This window comes from Trachemys scripta, chromosome 3 (genome assembly GCF_013100865.1).
Source record: "Trachemys scripta elegans isolate TJP31775 chromosome 3, CAS_Tse_1.0, whole genome shotgun sequence".
Taxonomy (NCBI): domain Eukaryota; kingdom Metazoa; phylum Chordata; order Testudines; family Emydidae; genus Trachemys; species Trachemys scripta.
Genome location: NC_048300.1, coordinates 14,964,225 through 14,987,071, shown reverse-complemented (window position 1 = coordinate 14,987,071; position 22,847 = coordinate 14,964,225). Strand labels below are relative to the sequence as shown.

Here is a 22,847-nt window from a genome sequence, read left to right as displayed (position 1 = left end):
CGAAATCGACACCACTGCATCTATCGCAGCAGTTTGGATCTAGGTGTAAATATAGACATGGCCAAAGTGAGGGTCTGTTTTAGCAAAAAGGGTCCCAGCAGTTGTCTTGTTTCTGGGAGGGTTGGGTGGTGGTGAGTTGAATCTAGTGTTGAGAAACCTTGTTTACACTGTGGACTTTTTGAAATTCTCCCACTGCTTCAAGCATTAGGGAAATTGACTGGTGGTAGAGCTTGGTCACCAAGTCTCCCAATTCTATCACGTCTTATGATACGTGATGTTTTTCTTTAATCCAATTCACCAGAAAGTGGGGCGATGAAATGGAAATCTCAGTGGTTGTTTTTTTTTTTTTTTTTTTTTTTTTTAGTAAGTTCCTAGCTGTTGTTGTGTTTGGGGAGAAAAGCTTCAAAAATGAATCTAAAATTCACTGGATTAAAATCGTAAGATTTTTAAAATAATCTCATGGTATTTGGAGGCCTGACTCAAGATTATTGGAGACTGGGGTTGGCAATATTGTAGAACAGTGATGGTAGAATTTAGAAAAATCCTGATGTAGACACAGCCTAAGGGAACTAGGCAGATTCACCCCAAGGCTTTGCTCCCTCTCCATGGTGCTTCAAGGGAGGATGCCCTGTCAGGGAACACTGGTTTTTGGGGATCCCTGCCTCTGGGGAGAGCAGGGGAGAAAAGAACCTGGGCAGGAGCTTCTAGGTAATGTAAGTCCATTGTCCTACCTGCTACCTTCCTCCTCCCCCTACTTCCTCAAGTAATGGGGATTAATTGTCCATTCTTTTTTAAACAACATTCATCTGCTGCTTATCCCGGGTTAGGAGGCATGTTTTTCTGATGCTTCCATTGGTACCTGATGGGGGATGGTGCTGGAGTGTTTCCTGGTTCCCTCCCTTTTTAATCCAGTTTTTGGGTGTGTGTGAGTGCTTGATCCTCTTCCTCCCACCCAAGCTAGCTCTACAGAGGTTCCTGGTACTGCGTGCTCCCTGCCCCGTAGTGGCTGAAGCTAACTGGTTTGTAGAAGTAAATTGCTTTTTGCCCTTACATGCTCCACCACCTATTGTTCCAAAGCTGCTGAGCTTGTAAATTTCTGTAACCAAATACCTGTTGTTAACTACTACTCACATATGTCAGTTGCCAAAGGTTGCCAAACTTCGGCACGTTGGGCCCAGTCATCCTGACCTACCTCATGTGGACAGGTGCCAGATCAGATGTTTCTTGGGATGGGGGATATAAAGAGTTGGGAGCAGCTAGTCTGGAGACTGATTCTTTCTTCCCTTGATTCTGAGGAAGCCCCTTTGCTGGTAGATTGCAAGGGTTGGAGCCCTAGTAATCAAGGAAAGCTGTGATTGTGTGTTGTGGGGGTGTATTATAGCTGCTACACGGATTTACACCTGCTGGGAATCTGACAGTATCCTACATGGCAATGGCCTGTAGCATTGGTGAGACATGTGAAAACCCTATTGGGGTGAGGGAGGATTTAAGAACAGTTTCATGAGAGAACATCATTGGAGGGGCCATGCTACCATATGGAGGGGTTGCATCACAGCTGTGCTGGGCAGATCTCTCAAGATTCATTTGGATCTTGGGTTGTCCGGTGACTTATAGAGCCAAACTCACTGTTCATTATCTGTGATGGAAAGATTAGGAGGAAATTCCACAAATTGGCTTTTAAATAGTTTCCCCATCTCCTTAGGAGCATCTGTTGCCTTTCTGGCATGTTAGCTTCTTGGCATCATTAAATTCTTTCTAGAATGAAAAGCATTAGTTTTGATGCTGAGCCCTGTGGCTTTTCCATTCACTGGCATCCTTGTACTTGAAAACAGCTCACAGTAATTTAGTATTACAATCTGACCTTGTAATCTGGTTGTTAGATTCTGCCCTTGGTCACTTTATCTAATTCAAGGAGAATGTTTTTCATGCCATATTTAATAACCTTATGTATATCTTGTTGGTATTGTGTAAAATGTGGCTTTGAAATCCAAGTAGATTATGTTGATTGCTTAAACCCCATCTGCTTTGAGTCTTCTCCACAAATGTCATCAGCATTGTCAAGAGAAGACTTGCAAATGATGAAACAATGCTCCTTAATATTGGCTGTCATATCTTTAGGTGTCCTGTGTCAACATCTCTTACTACCTTTAGAATTTTGCTTACATCAATGTCAGACTTAAAGGTTTTGACTCTTGCCTGTTCTCGTTCTGAAAAATTAGGATTGTTTGCTATCCTCTGTACTTTTATTAATGATCAATTCTGAGTTCCATAATTTCTTTAGACATCTTCTAGCTATTAGTGTAACCCATCCCACTGTCAATCTTTGCCTCTCTTCGTAGACTTAAATTGATACAAAAGTCTTTTGATTTGGCTGCTGAGTTCTACTAAATATTTTCTCATATTCTTCTAGAGATCATTTCCCTTTCTGGAATCTTATTTTTGTCCACTTGTTTCAAATTTCTTAAATCTTAAATGTGTTCCCTCTTCTCCCTTAACTCTTTAAGTAGCTCCTCAGTTAAAATGCACCCCTTCAACAAATATCCTGTATGCTTACAAAGAGCCTTTGCCTCCATTTAGACCAATAATCAGCGGTCTACTTAACAGACAAGTTGTTCAGACTAATTAGGTTCTTGAAACCACAAGCCATAAAGCTAGCAATATATCTCCCATTTCCAGCTGTTGATGGCAACTCATGATTGCAATGCTTATTACGTGTTTGAATTACAATAATTGTGACATGTGCACAGTGGGTGTCTTCAGCAATCAAAAAAATAATTTTTAGCACAACTTCCATGAACTGCTAACGTGCAAGGACCCTAATGCACACTGGTCTTAATAGAGTCCTCTAATACATACTTCTTCTTTAAACCTACATAATTATTATATAATCACAAAATCATAAAATGATAAGGCCTTAATTTTGATTAATGTAATTTCTCGTTCATGTTACTAGTCAATTAAGCGGTATTCACAGAATATTTACAACACTTATTGTGTAAAGCCCCAATCCTACAAACACTTACAGGGGCATAACTTTGTGAGACGTCCCACTGAAGTTAAGTATGTGTTTAAGTGTTTGCAGGATCCAGGTGCTAAGTTGTAAATATTTAGGAGCTGAATGAGCAATGGACATAATGATAGAGTACAGGGCCGGCCCAAGACCAAATGGCACCCCAGGCGAGGAGGATCTTCAGCCACCCCACCCCCCCATTTGTTAAACTTTTGAATATCTTATTTTTTATTGCATTTGTAGCCCATTTTATGAATTTGGTGCATGATTTGCATGCATGATCTATAAATCTCTATATATTCATGCCACTTATAAGCCAATAACAAAATTTGTTTCCACTAAGCTTATAGAAACTTTTTAATTTTAAGAATTACTGAAATGTACTAACATGAAGAAATTGAACTGTGCACCAATATTGGGTGGACAACTATTAAATAGTGTTACAGTAGGTGCCAGCCTCAGAATGACACTGAAGCACTGTGTCAGAGAGATCCAAAGACTGGCCAATGGCATTTCAAGGGGTAAAATAGTAAGCGATGTCAGTTTCTCGTTGGCCATCGTCGACCGAAGGTATGTTTTGATGAGCCTGCGCTTTGAAAAGCTGTGCTCACCATTCACGACTGTGACCAGCAACGTGAGCAGAATCCTTAAAGCTATCCACACATTAGGAAAAGTGCCCTTCAGCTTTACATCATGAATGAATTGGAGAACTTGGAATGCAGAGTGCTTCCTGTGTGGCAAAATGTGACTGATGTTGTCCAGCTCAACATAGAGGTCTTTATCATTGGTGTCCGAACACTCCCCATGTGTCAGTGTCCAGTGAAGATCTGTGCAAGTGTTCAGGAGTGTTTTCCTGTCCACCGGCAGTTTACTGAGGTCATAGAAAATTCCCCTGGGTCTTTTTGTAGTGCTTCATTTGTCCAAACCTTTCTTCGATGGATACTTGAGCAGTGTCAACGAGCGAGCAAAAAAACTTCCTCTTGAATTTTATTTCCGAGCTTTCCATCGCCTCATCTCTGGCCTCGTAACCAAACTGTCTTTTCTTCTTCTGAATACGAGTTTCCTTGAAGACAGGCTTGCCTCCTAAGTTTTTGCCATTTCTTTGGCAAAAGTGATGGCATCTTCAAGTCCATTGTCTCTTTAGGCCACAACGAAATCAAGGCAGCTTCTCATCAAAGTAGTAGCGGTTGCGATGTCCATCTACTGAGTTTGTAATGCCTTGCTTACAATGTTTACTTGGAACAGAATATCGTGCCAAACCACAGTTGAGACTAGAAATTTGAAGTCAATGATTTGATTTGCCAGGCTTTGTGCCTCGTGTCAGATTCTGGCCTCAGCTTTACTTGACTGTGCCAGTTATATCAGGGAGTCGTAAATCTCAGTCACTTGGTACTTCACTGGCCTTATGCTGTCAATGTGGCTCTCACAGCGAATGTCACTTATCGGCTTCACAGTTAGATTTGTAACATTGTCCATGAGGCTCTTCCACCTGATAGTTGATGCTGAAAACAGGACATATATCCTTTGCAGTACTCTGAAGAGAGATACTGAATCTAAAGAAGATGCTGCTGCATCTCACACAACCAGGTTGAAGGAATGGCAGCCACAAGGCAAGAAGGAAGCTCTTAGATTCAGCACAAGGATCCTTGTGTGGATGCCACTGTTTCTTCCCTTTGTGTTTGGGCCATTGTTGTAGCCTTGAAGCGGCAGTCCAGAAGCTTTATGAATGTTTTGAATGAGAATAAAATAAACAGTTCTGTTAGGCCTTTTCCAGTAGAGCCATCCGCAGAGCAGAAACAGATAAATGTTCCTTTACTTGAATACAGCCATCCTCATTGTCAACAAATCTTACTGCAAATGACATCTTTTCGCTGTGATTAATGTCGGGAGTGCAGTCTATTATTACAGTGTAGTACTTTGCTTTGCCAAGCTGTATCAATATGTTATCAAGCACCTTCCTTGCTATAAGGTTAATCAATTCATTTTGAATTGTTTTGCTACAGTAATGATCCATAGCTTCTTTACAAAGTACTTGACATAGGTTCTCATGCATGATATTGTCGTATTTTCCCAAGGAGCTCTACCAAACCAAGGTAATTTACCATTATGTTCACTGAACAACTTATCCGCTGAGTCCCAGAAAGCCAAATTATTCTTTGCAAGGATGCGGGTAATTGAGATCAGATGCTCGAGCATGTTCCTCCAGTGCTGGGTTTCCGCATTAATAATGCGCTGGTTTTCTGCGTCTATGCATTTATTCATCTTGAGCATGGACTCGACCTCCATCCATTTGGAGCCAGCCGTAAAATGGCCGGGTGACTTTCATGTTGCTTCAGAGTATCAGCTAAGTTATGCTAGTAATTGTTCTCAGATAATACAGGTAGCAATTTGTCAGTCTTGTAAAATACTTTGCAACAAAAACAGAACACTTTGTCAGTGGCTTTTGAGTAAACTTGCCAACTCACCATTCTTGAGCACACTTTCGCAGTGTGACTTTGAGAAGTGTCGCTTCTGCACATTTACTGGAAACATCATATCCTCATTTTTGCCCGGCCCATTCAAAATTGTATGATATTGGCAGGGTTTAGGATTGCTGGCCATAAAGCAAGATCTGATGTATCGATCTATGGTGTGCTGTTTTTCTTACTGCTATTTCTGTCGTCATGCAAGACAGATTCTTCTTTATCGTTTCTCTCCTTTTCACGTAAACCAGATTTTTCTTTGTCATTACTCTCCTTTTCATGTGAGACACATTCTTCATCATCACTCTCCTTTATGCCACCAGGAAAACTGGACGATTCTCCAACACTTTCCTCACATTTCCATTCCTTATCTTCAGGTAAATCTGCTAATTCCTTAGTCATAGGACTTCCATCATTTATGTTTTTCTCCTCAATTTCTTCTGCACTGGGACAATCACTACTGCCTAAAGCCCGGTCTATGATTAGATATTTTCTCATCTAATTTGCCCCTTGCTGCAAACTAGGTTGCAATTGAGCTTTTCGCTTCCTATACTGAGCTCTTGAATGCTTCTTCGGGGGTATCTTTTGTTTTCTTCGGGTAAAAACAGACTGTATTAGGGAGAGCAAAAGTCTATGTTCCGCAATCTTAGAAAGTCATCAAACATTATGTGTTAAATGTGGCAAAAGAAGTAACAGTATTTCATTTGTTACTGCGTAGGTAGGGGTTCAGTAGATATCTCTAGCATCACTTCAGTTTGTTCTTATCTCTCACTGACTGACTGGTGATGTCCCTCCCCTTATATACCTGCGAGGGCATGGCTGATAACATTCTAGGAGGTTAAAGGAAAATGTAGCTCTCAGAAAATCTGAAAGGTTCCACGAGACTCCACAGTAAAGATCCAGAACATTCTAGAAGGAAGGTTAGTGAAAATGAATCCACATATGGAATACCTGAAACATTTTACTTCAAACGTTCTATTTTCCCTTTTGTCACTAACAACAAAAACAGACCCTGAGCCTGGCGCCCCCTAGGCCTGGCATCCCAGGCAGTCACCTGGGTTGCTTGCACCTAAACCCGTCCCTGATAGAGTATATTTGTCAGCACACAGATGTTTACATTACTGTATTGACATTTTTTAATACTCAGCTTTTGCATATGTTTGTGTTCTTGAAAATAGTATTGGAAGGACTAACTATTACACTTAAACCTTAAATTATTTCTGAAGATTTTTCAGATTGTAGCAATAAGTGAATCCAGTTACTGTGAAACTGTTCTTTACTCACCTGTACTGGTTAGTGCACTTTGGTTAGCATGTTGAATTTAAAAAAAGTCATATTACTAACATGATCATTCACTCTTAAAAGGACACAATCAACATAAGAATCACTCTATTGCCTGAACATTTTTTTGCCTATATAATTAGCAGAATGTTTTTTTACATTTTTCAATTTGCTTTCTGTCTCTGATAACCAAACTGGCAGTACATAAAGTGTTATTTCCCTTTTATAGACACAGTTTTCTCTGTTTAGATCTTTAACAAAGTAATAGGCTAGAGAAAAATAAGTAAGAAATAAGAAAGTATAGTACAGCCGTAAAAACTGTCAGGGAGATTCATGGGCGGGTGCTATACTTGAAGCTTGCTTGCTTATTTATTTATTTATTTTAAAATAACTAGATGTCAGGGTGATGGGGTTCGTTTTTTCTGTTAGCCAAAAAAATGTGTAATGTTGCACTTATCAAACTACATTTGTATTACAAAGGCTGGTAAAGATAGTTTGCATCAAATATAACTTCTTATTTACACATTATAAAATTTTCCCCATCAGTTGCTTTGAAGGCTGCAGGGGGGGAGAGATGTTAGGGGTTTTTTTTTTTTTTTAGCTGCTAGCATTTATTTCTCAGTGTCTGTACCTTCTCAGTGATAAAAACCCAACAATTTACCATAGCGTCCCCTTTTTTCTAAAAACCCATTTCAGTGCTTTTTTGTTTTTTGGCACTAGAGGTCACTGTGGATATCAAAATCGCTTTCTGTGGCTGTTTAAGAATGTCGACATGGCAATTACAGTCATGATATTGCAAGCCATTTTACCTTGAAATGTCTGCAAATTAAACATAAGAACATGAGAATGCCAAAACATTGCTGTAGGGACAAGCCTGATGAATCGCACAAACTGTTTTGATAGAAATGCTGTCTGAACAACAGTTTAAAAACTGGGTAAAATGATTATTTATGTATTCAGGATTATTGCAGCTATTTGTCATCATTTTCATCTATTTTTTTAAATACTGTAAGAGCTAAAAAGTTTGACTAATACCTTTTGAGCTGAAAACTTGAGACAGTATATATTTACTTTCCACTTACAGTATCTTGTGGTTGGAAATGCCAACGGCACCGATATATATATTTTTCCATTTTTAACTGTTTTTCAAACTTTTTTTTTATCTCATCAACTACATCAGCAGGTTTATAATACTTTAAATAGTTAAGATTTAATCTGTTTTTTTTGCCTACTCCTTCTAATGTTCACTACCTACATCTGGCAGTTGTAACAGAGGTGCTTTCACCAGAGTTGGCTGATAACAATCAATTTTTTATCATTGTAAACCCTTGTGTAGTACTATTTTTTTTTCTGGTGATGACCTTTAATTCATATTTTTAGCTCTCCATTTTATTAGAAATGTATTCCCTGTATCTGGGAGTGCGCTCTCTCTCTCTTCCCTCCTCCTCCTCCCCCCCCCCCCGAGTAGACAAGTTACTGGCTTATCTTTATTTATAAAATCAAGTACTGTGGCTACACACATATTGATCACTTTCATGGGACTTAAAGTTGAGAGAACTTGTGGTCATTAAAGAACACATAATTTTCCTACTCCCCCAAAGCCTATATAGTTGGACTTGTACTAATGGGGCCTGGTTTTATAGGAGAGACATGAGAAATACCAATATATTTTAAAAACTTGGGCTAAAATAGTTCTGAAGTAGTTGTTCAGTGTGGCATGTATAGAATAGAGGGTTGTGATATGTGTTTGACCAGCCCAGTGTCTATATTGTTGCACTACAAATTATACAGATTTTGATTTTGAATGAAAGTTTGGACATAGATTATCCAAAACAGTGTTCTCCTATACCAGCTGGATCTTTGGATGATATCATACCAATGCTTAATGCCTCACCGGATCATCTCACTTGCTTATTGCTTGTACCTATTCATATGTATATGTTAATAAGAGGGGAAATGATATAGTAGATACAAGTATTGTAAAAGAATTAGAAAATCATAAAGGATTCCAATTTTGTTCCTGGAGCACAGCATATTTCCTCCAGGAAAACACTTTCCTCCCTCCTCACTGCACTCAACAATGATTTCTTGGTGCCTTGTCCAGTTTCAACATGGAGTTGCATCTGTGAAGAGGAGGAAAGGGAAATTGGGAACTGATCTACCCGTAGCTCTTTTCCCCAATACAGACACTACTGAAAGTGGCCCAGCCACCTGGGGAACACTGACTGCAGCAGTCCGAAGTGGATTTCAAAAGTAATAGTTGCCCGATTCCAAGTCTTCCCCTGCTAACTGAGTTGACCTTGTTAGGAAAACTCCCTTCTCTTTCTCCTTCAGCTCCCTGCAATGCCTTCTTGGTGCTCAGACCACTTCTAACTTTCCTTTTCTGCTAGATAGTCTAACTCAATGGTGTCTTATGTTTCTGATTGGTTTTCATTTCAGTTTAAAGGGTTTCTTTACGTTAAAACCACCCGGGCTATCAGAGAAGCACAGTTGAGAGCAGCAGCTTCTGAACTCACCAGCAGTGGATTAGGGGCAGGATTGGATAAATTAGTTGATTCAGGCTGTGCATTCCAAAGAGGGCCCTCAAGTTTCTGGGAATGTCTGTGCTCCCAAGTGTCTGGTTGCCAGCCTTCTGCTTATGATTGGACTGCTATGTTTGTGGATTATCTAGGCCATGCTTTGCCTTAATCCATCCCTGGGGACTGCATGCATTTTTCAAACGGGGAAGAGAGAGCTGCTTTTAACATTCCTTTTACAGCCCAGATGCCACTTGTTCAGCAGTTTTTCTGGGGATCTGGATGCTTTTCCATTCATTTTCTTGTGGAAATATGCTAGATTGAAAGCAGAGGAAGCTCCTCATCTACCTTTTAAAATTTTTTTTTTAAAGAGAAGCAATAGGCTGCTATCAGAGAGTTTATCTGCTAAAGAAGCAGCAAGTGTTCTGGAGAGAAGCAGAGGAAGGAGGCAAAGTGGAACAGACAATCCCATTTAAACTTGGGTATGGGAGGAAGAAGAAACTCTTAAACACCAACACTTCAAAAGAAAGATGTAAACATACATTTCTCCCCTCTCTTTTCAAATTAATTATTTCCAGTAATTGTATGGAAATATCTGTTCAGTGAGATTAGTTTAAACTAATGTAGACGACCAGAGCCACTTTATTATATTCACAATCCAGGATGTGTTTACTAGTTCAGTAATACATGACTTGGGTAGCTTAAATATGTAATGCCGTATTGTACCTAATATGTGTATTAACTAGCAGCTAAGCATATCCTGGACTTGTATTGCAATTCTAATACATTTAGAGATGAGGCTTTGGCCCTATACACCGCTCAAGTACATGGACTAGTTTTATGAGATCTGCTAGAGGATGAATCCACCTTTCAGATTGGCAATACAACCACTATTGGCCACTACTGCAGCCTAAGAGTAATCCCAACTGGAGGAAGGGGGGGATTTAGTGGTTAAGGCACTGGATTTAGGAGATCAACATTCAGTTTCTGAGTGCCAGAGACTTCCTTTGTGAGTTTGGTCAAGTCACTTAATCTCAGAGGCTCAGTTGCCTGTTTATGAGGAACATCAAAGATGTGGTGGGGCCTAGATAGAAACTCCTACTGCCCCTCTCCCTCTACAGGGGATTTTGCCAGTGGACCCTCATAGTCCTGAATCCGCCCCATCAAAGCACCACTGTAGGCTGAGGTCTAGGAAACTCCTTTAGAACGTAACTGTGTAGCACATGCTCTCAGTGTGTTGCTCAGTCTCCCTGAGCAGTGAGTGCAACTTCTGCTGGATTCAGAGCAGGCAGGGAATGAGGGAGATAAGGACTGAGAGAAGAATTTGAAGTTAACTACTGTAAAAGTGTAATGGTGGCTTTCTAGAATAAGTACATTGGCAGAAGAAATAAAGAAAACCAGTGAAATATTTGCAAAATTTAACTTTTAAGATGTGAAAAACTTAAAATGTTAAAAGTTTTAAAATGTTAATCTTAACCATGAGACTTCCCTTTTATCCTCTCGCAATCCACCGCCACATTTACAACTGGCTTAACTCAACGTGTCACTTCTAAATACAAGCTGGAACAGATTGTGTGTTAACTGCTTATGCTAAACAATCTATAAAACCATTCAAGGTGAAGGGCCCATTAACACCCCTAGAATCATAGGAAGGAAAGAAAGGGCGGCGGAAGCAGCTGGGAGGGCAGTTGTAAGTGGGTTATAGATTTATGATAAACCATAAATCCAGTGTCTCTATTCAGTCATGATTTTTAATGTCTAGCAAAGTTATGAATTTAAGCTCCCAGGCTTGTCTTTTGAAAGTTGTTGTGCAGGTTTCTTGGAGAATAAGGACTGATAGGTCAATTTATTAAAGCAGTACAACAGTTCAGTTGCATTGGTGCAGCGTTTTAACTGTAGACTCGCCCTGAGTTAGTCCCAGACCTGAAGAACAAGTCTGTGTAAGCTTGAAAACTTGTCTCTCTCACCAACAGAAATTGGTCCAATAAGAAATATTGCCTCACCCACCTTGTCTCTCTCTAATATCCTGGGACCAACACAGCTACAACACTTCATACATTGAAATCAGTGGCAGTTTTGTCCTTGCAAAGTCAAAGATCAGACATTTTAACTTATTAAATTGATCCACATAATTATAGGAACGAAGACCAAATTTCCTGAGTAATGATTTGTATCTGTTAAAGGTTTATAATGGAAGTGCTCACAGAACGTAACTTGCTGTGGCACTTTCTGGGTGTCACTAGGATAATGGTAGTTTCTATGTATTAATAAACAGCTGTAATTCTATGGCCTCCAGATTTTGGGAGAGAAACAATAAATAATGGAAAAGGTAAGCTGACCTTATAAGGTGTATAACTGGTCCTGTAATTCCAGTATTCTTGAAAGGAATAGCATCATTAATTTCCCATCATTTTAGCTTCACTATGCCAGTACTCGCTCATTTGGACAGTTCTGCATTCTGCATCTGCCTTTTTAATTGACATTCATTTCAGAGAGCTGTTGATGCCTGCGTGGGCTGCTGCCGCAGCACCTGCATTTCACAGTAAGCCGTTCACAACAATTTTCTGATCTTGGTAGCTGCAGAATCTTTAATGGGTTTTCTTGATTGATGAGGGTGATATGGCCTAGAGCACTAAGACAGAGAAAAATCTGATTAGGAAGTTTCTTCTCAGTTGAGGCTTTCTTTGTGGCTTTGAATAGTGGAAGTTAGTTTCTTCCAGAAGAGCAAAGTATGTTTATTGTACCTCTTTTTACAATGAAATTGAATCCACTAGTGAGAGAGGATAGTTTTATTGCTTTGCACTGTTGTTTGGGAGGGGAGGATTTGGTGGTGATTTTGTTGTTTTATGAGAGACTCATTACATATGTATGTAAACATCAAAATTCATAGTGAAGGATTATATAGTTTTAATATTTCTTTTTAAAGGGCAAATTTTCTTTAATTTTCCAAAACATTCTAATAAAAGCACATTACAGCACATCATTCAGAGTACTGGGTTCTTAGATTACAAAATACTCACTATAGCAGTAGTGATGTGTTCCCTATTCAGTACAAAAGATAGCAGCAAGCTTCTAACAAAGGTTTGCTATGGTTGGCAATTTAAATGCGCAAAGGCAGAAAATTCAGAATTACTGTTATTCTGGGAACAAGAACTCAGTTTCAGTGAACATATAAAAGTAGGACATAAACTTGATGGAATATATGCAGTATTATGCAATATAGACAAAGAGTCTTTAACCGACACGGGTAATGAGGAAAGCAGCTTCTTTGGTACAAGACACAGTGAATCAGTTTCTTCCTTTTTAATGGGTGCCTTGTCATTTTAATGGGAATCTCAAATTTGTCAAAGTCATCTTCTTGGAACGTTTTTTGGCTGTAATTGTCTTGTCAATCACAATTAGACACAACTGAATTTGTTGCAAGTGCTGCTTTTGTCTTGACTAGTCTAGCTAAATGATTGCAAGGACATTAATTTTCTCCCATTTTTAAGATGCTTGTTGCGGTCCTGGCTCTCTTGCTATGACAATATCTGTCTGATTTCTCCTCCTGGATGTCCTGTCACCAACTCAAACTCAACGGGTCAGATATTGAACTTGTCATCTCCCCTTTTCATTTCTTTAGCACCATTGCCAATAAATCCATTGTCCTTCTGTTCACCTATGCTCACAACCTTTGGTGTCATGTCTAGTTCCACCTCTGTCCTTCCCTCCCCACATCCAAGCTGTCGCTGGATCACGTCAGTGCTAAATGCTCTCTCACATTCAGCTGGGGCAATGAGAATTGTAGCTACTGTCATTTTAGTCTTCTTACAGTCCTTGCCTTTGCAGTCCTTGTATTCTGAACCCTTGTATTGACAGTTCTGCTAATATTGAAGGGCTTGCAGAGACTTACGTCCTCACAGAGTATGTCATAAGTAGGAGGCCAGCTCTTCAGATGCTAGTAGCTCATGGCATTGTCCACTTCTGAATATTCAGGGGTGTAAACATGAACATCACAGGCTGGGTACAGAGAATCATCTGTTCTGCATTATTCAGCATATGGTCTTGATGGGTTACCCATTGCTGCAAATACACAAATCTGCATGGATATTTAGCTGTGAGTGTTCTGGTAACGTTATGTGATTTCTCTGCAGCTGTCCTAATAGCTCTCTAAGTTTGATTGACATGATTGCTATGTTATGCAGGAACTCAGAGGTTCAAGATGTTTTTCAGGTCATTATATTTGGGATTTGGTTTTCTTGGTCTGTGGAGGCTTCACTGAAATGTTCCAGAGCCTGGCAGCTGCGCCACAACACCATCCAGAACCGCCTGGTGAAAGCCATCGCGCCACGCCTGAGGGAAATCTCCGTGAACTGCACCATCCCCGGTACCGACAGCCAGCTATGACCTGACGTGGTCGTCACCGACGAGGCCCAGAAAAAGATCATCCTCGTCGACATCACGGTCTCCTTTGAGAACTGGACTCCGGTATTTTGCGAAGCCTGAGCTCGTAAGCTGGAAAAGTATGCTCCCCTGGCTGACACCCTGAGAGCAAAGGGCTATGAGGTGCAGATGGACTCCCTGATTGTCGGAGCCATGGGTGCCTGGGACCCCTGCAATGAGCGTGTGCTGCGGACCTGCGGGATCAGTTGACGCTACGCACGTCTCATGCGGCGCCTCCTGGTCTCAGATGCCATCTGATGGTCCAGGGACATCTACATCGAGCACATCACTGGCCACCGACAGTACCAGGAGGCGTGAGCCAGAGTGACATTGTTCTCCCACTACGAGAAAGGGACCAAGTGACTTTCTCCGTTGGATCATATGAACTGGAACCATAAACTCCCTAAACATTAACTTTCACCAAATGAGGGTCAATCCATCCTCATCATCATATCCACTCATTATACTCTACACCCGAACACAATCACTCTATGAACTTCATGCCCTCATCTCAATGTCTGTACTTTGACCCATCAACCTTTTACCCCCAATCGGGGATATTGTCCTTGATGACTGGACACACTCTTAATGAAGAATTTGTTCATGTTGAGTTCATTCGATTCCTGCACGTCAGTGTTTGTGGGGAAAATTTGCAAAAGCCCCCTGATATTTGACAATTTTATATGCTGTATGAAAGAAGGATTTTTTCTGTTAGACACATACTCTGGGCCAGCAAATTTTCAGACGTGTTTGCTTGCCTCTTAGATTTTTTTGCTTTGTTTTTTGTTTTTAGCCACAACAAATGCTTTGCTTTTGAAGGGATGCTCTGTCTCGGGCTTGTTTTCACCAAATGAAGATACTTCCATTTGCCCACGCCATAAACACAGATTCAGTTCCTGAATTCTTCACTTTTGTATGTGTATTTCATCTCAACTTCTTAGCCTTTGCAATGATCCAGAGGGGTGTTCAAATTTCTTCTTCAGGCACTGGCTAAGAATCCAGCTGTCAAGAGCTGATGCTGCATGGAACAAAGTCCACATCGAGCTGCATGGAGGAATTTTGGGCTGGTCTGGTACTCAACGGCTCTTACTCTCTTACTCAAACTCCTTGCAAGATTCTGTCTTCTGCTGTTTTCTTATCTTGTTGTCACTCTCACAAACTCCATGGCTGAACTTTCCTAAAGAATAAAGGAAATTGCTACACAAAGAGAAGTTAATTTAAAAATAAATAGGTATTTACTGATTCAACTCTCCTCCCAGCAGCACGTTCTTCTGAGCTAGCACTACTATATTTCCAAGAGCCACCTCGGCAGAAAAAACTTGGGATCATGGGTCCTCTACTAAGGTACACTGGAGCCTCTACCTTGTGGACCTGCACTGTGGTGGGGTGGACCAACCCTCCACTTTCTGGGCTACTTTTTGTTCGGGGTAGCTGCAGCTCCTCCCTGACCACAAGAGGTACTGAGCTGCTGTTGCTGTAATTGCTCCTTGGGTCTGCTTCTCCTCTGATGGCTGCTGCTGCTGCTGCTTCTCTCTGTCTGGAGGTCAGGAGTAGAGGAAATACTCTGGCAGCTCCAGCTGCTCCCTTGTGAGCAGCTGCCCCTTCTGCAGTTGTACTAGTCCCCTCTGCTGCTGGCTGCTAGCACAGTGGAGGGTAGCAGCAGGCCTGGGCAGGAGCTTCTATGCCCAAGGACAGGCATCTTCCATTTGGAAGATTGGTATCAGCGCCGCAACTGTATTATAGCAGCCTCCGAAGTGACATTGTTTTTAAAAAAGAATTAGGGGAGAACCAAAACTTGAAAAGCAATGTGAATGTTACATATCAATATGTTTTGTCATAATTTAATTGTTAATTACAGACTTAAGAATGTTCTTTGTCCTGATAAATCTAACTAGACTTTTTATTACAGTCATCCAGAAAAAGATTTAATTGAGTTGGGGTGAGAAGGGAAGCAAAGAGATGTGGTTATATTTCTTGATGTCCAAACAGGTCGGACAAATAATTGCATATTGGTTGTAGGAGAAAATGCAAACATCTTCTCTCTGCCTTAATAAGTGCTGTATATCCTGGTCACATTCATCAGCTCACTTACATGGAGAAACTTTTCCATTGGGAATTGGAGCTGACAATGTGGTATGTGCGAAATTTCAAACCCTTCAAACGTTTTCTCACAGTTTTTTCCTAATCATGTTCCTATTGGTAAAGTCCTTTCTTGACTCTTGCCAGAGCTGAGAACAAATATATTATACTTCTGGGAAACTGGGAATCCAGCTATCCAGTGAGTACAGCATTTCATACATTGAGAACAAAAAGGCCTGTATTTTCAGTGTTTATCTTTGGCAGAACTGGTAGCCCCACCTATACTTAAGGTTGTCCAACCCTTCCTATTATAAACCCCTGTTCTCAGTTGCTTATGTCTTTGCAACAGTAGCTCACTCTGATTTATTTTGAAGCTTTCAGCTAAAGTAGTTTAGCCAAGAATGTATTCAGAGAAGAATATATTATTTTGTGCATGTTAAAAACAAAACAACAAAGCGTAGAGAAGCCCTGGGCTTCCAATTGGAACAGTGACTTGCTGTTTGGTTGGGGGAGGAGGGGAGAATGGGCTGGAGAGGTCACCCCGGTGTCAGGGGTGTGTCTCTTGCTATCCCTGCAAAAAAATTGCCAAATTCAACCAATTTATAAGACAACCCCCCTCATCCCACAGAAAAATTTGCACGCACTCAGCAGAGACTTAATAGACTTTAACTAAATTATCCAAAGATTCCATCTGCACTGAGCATGTTCCAGCACAGGGCTGCAGGGCTCTTCCTGGCTGCCTGGGGTCGCTGTGGCAATGGGCACCAGAAGTGAGAGCAAGGAGATTCTCTCCTGTGCACTCAATGCTCCCGGTGCTGGCACCAAGGCAGTGTGTGTGCAGGAGGAAGCATGTGTTCCAAATACACATGGCTAAGAAATGGGGGAAAGAGGGGTTTTCATGGGTGGGGGGTGAGAGGGAAGTAAAAGGGGAGGGGCGGGCAGGAGGTGGGGAATGTGGAGGTTAGATAAGAGCCGAGGAGGACAGAGAGGCTGGGGGCACAGAAGCAGAATGGTGTGAAGCTGTTGGAACACGCTCCCCTCCAAAACTTGGCATTGAACCCATGAGTTCTGAGTTTGTACATTTCTCTGCTGTCAGCAAATAACGGTGCCACCAACTGGGAAAGTGAGTGTCTCTTCCCCCGCTAGTCACTGGTCCATATAAAAGATACCAGTGCACTATTTCTGCCAGTCAGTCCATTAGATTAAGTGGTAGAGGTCTGTGCTGTGGATCCAAAGGTCCAGACACTGGTGCTGATCCAAACTGGGGGTCAATATTATTCCACAAGACAGAATTTGTTTTCAGTTTTGTTTAAATTAGGAAATTGCATTGAAAAAACTACATTAAAAGAATGTTAAGGTTGCAAAGTCCATTTCTTAAGTTAGAAAAAGCCATAATTAAATTTCCAGTGCAACCTTAATTTGCCTCCCTTCTGCTCTGTGGTATAATCCAGTCTTTAATGACATGATCACATGCTATTTTTTCATCAGGACCTTTGGCTCATTCAGTGCAGAGGCTGGACTGTGCTCTTGGAATGAACTGGAGTTGGGTAGTGAATGAGGCTGTTGTTAGTAGGACCACTGCCTTATTAGTTGGAGAAATTGGAAGGTGTGTAGTGAATGAGGCTGGTGATTGCAGAAAGAGAAAGGATAGTCTTCAGGTTAAGGAAGTTGAATTGCCACCATTCCGAATTGGATTCTATCCTTGCTTCTGCCACAGATTTCCTAGGTGGTAAGAACAAGTCACTTAAACCAAAATTTTCAGTTGGCCACTGTTTGTGTGTTCTGCATTTTCCAAGTATCTTGAGTCATCTGGGGCCAGGTTTGCAGAAGTGCTGAACGCTCATGACTGCAACTGAAGTCTATCGCTACTGTGGTTTGCATAAATAAAGTGCTGTACAATTAATACGTATTCTGAAAAATCAGTCCCCAGGTTTCACAAATTGGGCACCCAGAATTAGTGAATACTTTTGATAGTTTTGCCCTTAACTGCTCTGTGCCTCCATTTCCCATCTGTGAAATAGGGATAGCAATAGACCCCTACCTTACAGGGATGTTGTAAAGATAAATTCATTGTTTGTTTCACTCTTGGAGATAATAAAGTGGAAATATCCATGAATAAATTATTAACTTAGTATTTAGTGCAAGTTTTGAAGGGTGTGCAGTAAATAACACCTGGGGCCACACAATGAATGGCGATTTAAAAAAAGGAAATCGGAATGTACCCATTCACTGAACACTGTCCATTCTGTGCACTGAATGAGGCAGGAGTCCTGTGGAAAAATGTGATTATGCAATTAAAGACTATTATAATGCATAGGCACAAGGGGCAGATTTAAGGTTGCACAGGTATTTTTGAACCTTTCAGCGATTAACTTTGCAACTTTGGCATTCTATTGATGTTAGGGTTTTTGAATGTAAATTATTTTTATTACAGCCAAAACTGTAGAACCTAGCTGAAGTCAGAGTCCTATTGTGCTAGGTGCTGTACATATGCTTAGCAGGAGGCAGTCCTTGCCCTGAATAGCCTACAATCTAAATAGACCAGGCAAGCAAAAGGTAGGACAAAGGAAGCATCCTATAGGTTGAAAAGTGACTTCTGTCAGACTTAGGGCTTTGTTTCAGCCATGCAGGAAGACAGACAAGATGCAAGGGATGTAGTTTAATTAGGCCATAACTTTATTAACGTATCTGGGAAATACTTAGCAATAAATTGTACAGTGCAGGTCATTCTTTCCTGAATCATTTCCACATATTTGAGAGTGCTGCCATTATCCCTGCCTCTCTGGTCCCAGCCTGGCTGGGAGCCTACCACCCTCTCTTTGTGTGTGGGTTAAGGGCCTTTCCCCAAATCCAGTTTATCAGGGCCCCTTACCCTTATGGAACAAGTACTAAATATTTGCCTCAAAGAGGTTCCAGGTTGGCTGTCTCCTCACCCTTGACTGGGTTTCCAGGTAATTAAATATTCCCTACTGAATATCGGCCAAAAATATCTGCTCCCCACTCGCAGTTTGTACCCCCATCACCCGTAAAAACGTGGGTACCCTATATGATATTTTCTGATGGGTGATTATTCATTCTCCCTGTTCACTTACAAATTTAGCCTCTTTTTGATTTACACACCTTCTGGCTTTGTAAACCTGTGGAAGCCTGGCAGCTCCCCACCATGCTCTCTGCTGCAGTATTTCACAATAATTTATAATCACTCCAGGAAGAGGTCCTGGATCTGCTCCAAATCTTTTTGTCCTGATTTTGTTATAAAATTTCAAATCATTCCCATCCAGGTGAACAATAATCACATCGGGTGGCTATTCTCTAGCTTCCTTAGAGTGTAAGGGGCATCAGCTAGTCCCAGAGCATGCCCCTCCCTCCTTTTATGCCAACTCAGGGTTGCCTCACCCCAAGGCCCAGGTGTGAACCTTCAGGTAAATAGGCCACCTGCCTGTGGGATCAGTGCACAATATTGTGTTCACAGATCAACATACCAGCTTGCCTGACAGGATTGCTTGCTTCTGAAATTGGATTGATAATAAAACTAGGCATTCACGCCATTTGATTAAGATGATCAGTTGTATGCATTTGAATGTCAACATCCGATCAAGTGTAACCCTTCAGCCCCTACCTTGAGTTGGGGCATTGCTTTCACATCCCAAACCTGAATGAGTGGGACCCGAATTTACGTGGGTCTTGTTAGGCTTGTGTGTGTCTGATATTTCTGACTGTGTGGAGATTCTTCCACTTCCTTCCTTGAGTTTTCATCAACTGTGTTGTAATTGTGCCTTCTTGAGTCATCTCTTTAGAGTCTTTGCTCTCTTACATTTTTGCTTTAGAAATTCTTAGGTAAAAGAGGAGAGCTGAAGACTGTTATCCTGATACCCAAAAGGAAGGCAACTAATAATGTATCAGTAAAGCAGATGAAGATGCCCAATAGCAAGTATACATCCTAGCAAACAAAAAGGAGAAAAAAATGAAAATAAACTGAAGACAATAAATGGTTTAAATTCTTGTTGTAAAGTTGTCAGTTTTTTAGCTGAAATCCTCAGTTTATCAGCCAAATTATACTTTCTTTGCTGAGAACATAAAACCATTTTAAATGAACTTGACCACATTATTCCTGGAAAGAAGGAAGTTACATTTTTTTCTAGTTTTTAATCACTGTGGTTTTATGTAACTATATGGTGATCTAAGGTAGGAATTCTAAAAGTGACTCTTCATTTTTTATATTTTTTGAAATAAATTTGATTTTTTTTCCCCACTGGAAGTGATTTAATGCTATGGATTGCCTCTTTGTAAAATAATGATAATAGAAATAGGGTTTACACTATTGATGCTACACTTTCAGAATAGTAGTTGGACAGCCTACTTGTATATTCAACTTTTTTTTGTCTTGATGCTACCTCTCCTCTATCTTTCATTAAAAGGGACATCACACATGTTAAACTCAAATTTATTTCCATATCACACAGCCCTGGTTGGTGTCTCATTTAAAAAAAAAAAAAAAAAAAAAAAGAGATACTGACTTCAAATGCTAATGAAATTACATATTCCAAGATCTTAGGCCACTTACATTGGAATAATTAAAACTAGGCATGTTGGACAGTCTAATTATTTTCTATTAGAAAATGTTAAGTTTAAAGCATCCTGGGTGTCCTGGAAGGGTTGGAATTTAAGCAGCAGTATTAGGCTTCATTTGTTGCTGTCAGTGGTTTTTACTTGCAAGTCATGAAAAACAGCTGAAAAACTTTACATCCAACTTCCTTTCCTTCCTGTGAATTTTTATGCCACTTTCATTTATGTAGTGGATGTGTTTTACATTTCATGAGAGCTGTGATTTTTGGATCAAAGTACTACCCGTCAGACATCACTGTGATTTTTTGGTAAGGGGGGCAGAAGTTTACCATGATGTATTTATATATTCATTCACCTACTAAAATCCTGAAACATCAAAAGTCATAGCTAACTTTTTGTAAGCACAGGGGCGTGTGTGGGAGTTTAAATTTGACAGCTTTTGGAGGGGCATGTTAGAGCAGCGGCCGAAAGCTGGGTCAGCAAATGGTGTCCAACGACGGAAGCAATGGCTGGGTCAGCGAAACGGGGGTCGGCCGCTGGGGCTGAGGCTGGAGCAGAAATTTTTTTTTAGATGAAGTGTGTGTGTGTGTGTGTGTGTGTGTGTGTGTGTGTGTGTGCGCGCGGGGGGGGGGGCATGTTCCTGCTTGCCCCCCCCTTGTGCATGTCCCTGTGTAAGCATAAAACTTTAGGGCATCCAAGAAGAAAGACTAATCTTGCCTGTTACACTATGCAAACATGTAACTAATGTCACATCCAACTGGTGAACATGACCACTTATTGCATGTTACCCAGTGGAAGATAGTAGGCCCACTTGGAAGGCAACAAAAAGCTAGTTGTCAGTACAGCTGGGTGGTAATGGCTTTTCCACCCAGTGAGAATTCGAGATTTTGACATTTTTTCCTATCCCAAATAGGTCCCAAAGGCAAAAATCTAATCAATAATCTGAAATAATTCAGATTGGGTGAATATATTTGTTTCAATTTCAACATTTTCACCTTTTTAATTATTTATTTATTTTTATTTTTTTTACTATAAACTAATTTTAATGTCAAAACAGTTGTTTTGGACTGAAAAATGGAACTTTATTTCACAAATGTCAAAATGGTACCTTTTGACAATTTCAAAACTATTTGCAAGAAATTTCAAAATTGGAAAACCGACCCTTTCCCACAAACAGTTTTTGAGATGAAAATTCATCATTTTGAGATGAAAAGTCATTTTGTGAATGACTTCCATTCCCAACCAGGTGCAATTGTCCACTCCAAAGCTTGGTTCTTGTTTCACAAAGCAGGACAATCTCACCACCACAGAGTGCTGGCAGAGGTAAATAGTCTTCATTCACCAGTTACTGGTTACGAAACTATAAAATGTAAACGTTAAGAATCCTGGCAAAATGCATGAACCAGGTGGCCAGAATCTTGCTTCCAGGTTAGGAAAATGCAACTAAAAGAGGAGCTACATTGGAACTTTGTTTTGTGAGCACAATTTCTGCTAAAAAATTTTTAACAATTAAATTCAGAAGTTAAGACCAGGTTTTTCTAAAGTGTTTAGCAGTTTTGCATGACCAATTTTTTTTTTTGGGTGTCCTACGTGAGACACCTTAAAGGGGTCTGATTTTCAGAAAGTTCTGTGAGCACCTGCCCTCTGCGAATCAGGGCCTTATAAGGTGTCTCATGTTGGGCACCCAGAAGTAAAGGAATCCTTAAATTGTTAATCGCTTCTGAAAGTTTCTCTAATCCTGGATGACTATTCAGCAAGTTGCTTTAAAGACAGTAGTTGGAGAGATCTTCATGGTCAATTGATGGCTTCTTGAGGACTGGAAAGGCTGTTGCATTTTTCAAGGAGTATAACAGGTTTGCTGCTCTGAAGGAAGCATTCATAATTTCTATTAGTAGTGGGTGTAGTTGTTCCTCACTGGCTTTTATTAGCCGGAAGGAGTATGGATCCAAAATGTGTAGGTCATGTTGATATTTGACAAATGTGATGAGGCCAAGACTCTGCCAGGGATCATGGGATGGGTAATGCAATATAGACAGTAATGGAAATTTTCTCTCCTGGTTACTTCCATTCAATTTTAAATTGATCTTTTCAGCAAAGCAAGATGAGAGCTCTTCATAGCAGTCAGTACTTAGTCAGCATCAGTACTAGATGCGATGTTTGGACTATGGAGGTCTGGGTTCATTAGTGAGAATATTTCTGCTGACCTTAACATTATGGAATAATACCAGATGATTCATCCACAAACGTAGATTCATTTTGATTTTAAGAGCAGGTTATTCTAAGATGGGGTTCTCAAACTGGGGGTTGTGACCCCTCAGGGAGTCATGAGATTATTACGTGAGGCTCGCGAGTACATGCACGAAACAGAGAGTGACTGCTATAAAATATATAATTTAAATCTAGCATTTTAGAAAATTACACACACCTTTCTGTTGCAATGTAGTGCATTTTCTTCAAAAAGTATTGTAAACATATAATGCAGTGATCATTGTTCCTAATCAAAATATATGT

The 22,847-nt window shown here is 40.5% G+C and overlaps 1 protein-coding gene across 6 annotated transcripts in view; it reads left to right on the top strand.

Annotated features, from left to right (window-relative positions):
• The window catches only part of KIF16B (kinesin family member 16B), a 219,476-nt gene that overhangs the window by 62,940 nt on the left and 133,689 nt on the right, over positions 1-22,847 (top strand). The gene's annotated exons all lie outside the window — the stretch shown is intronic.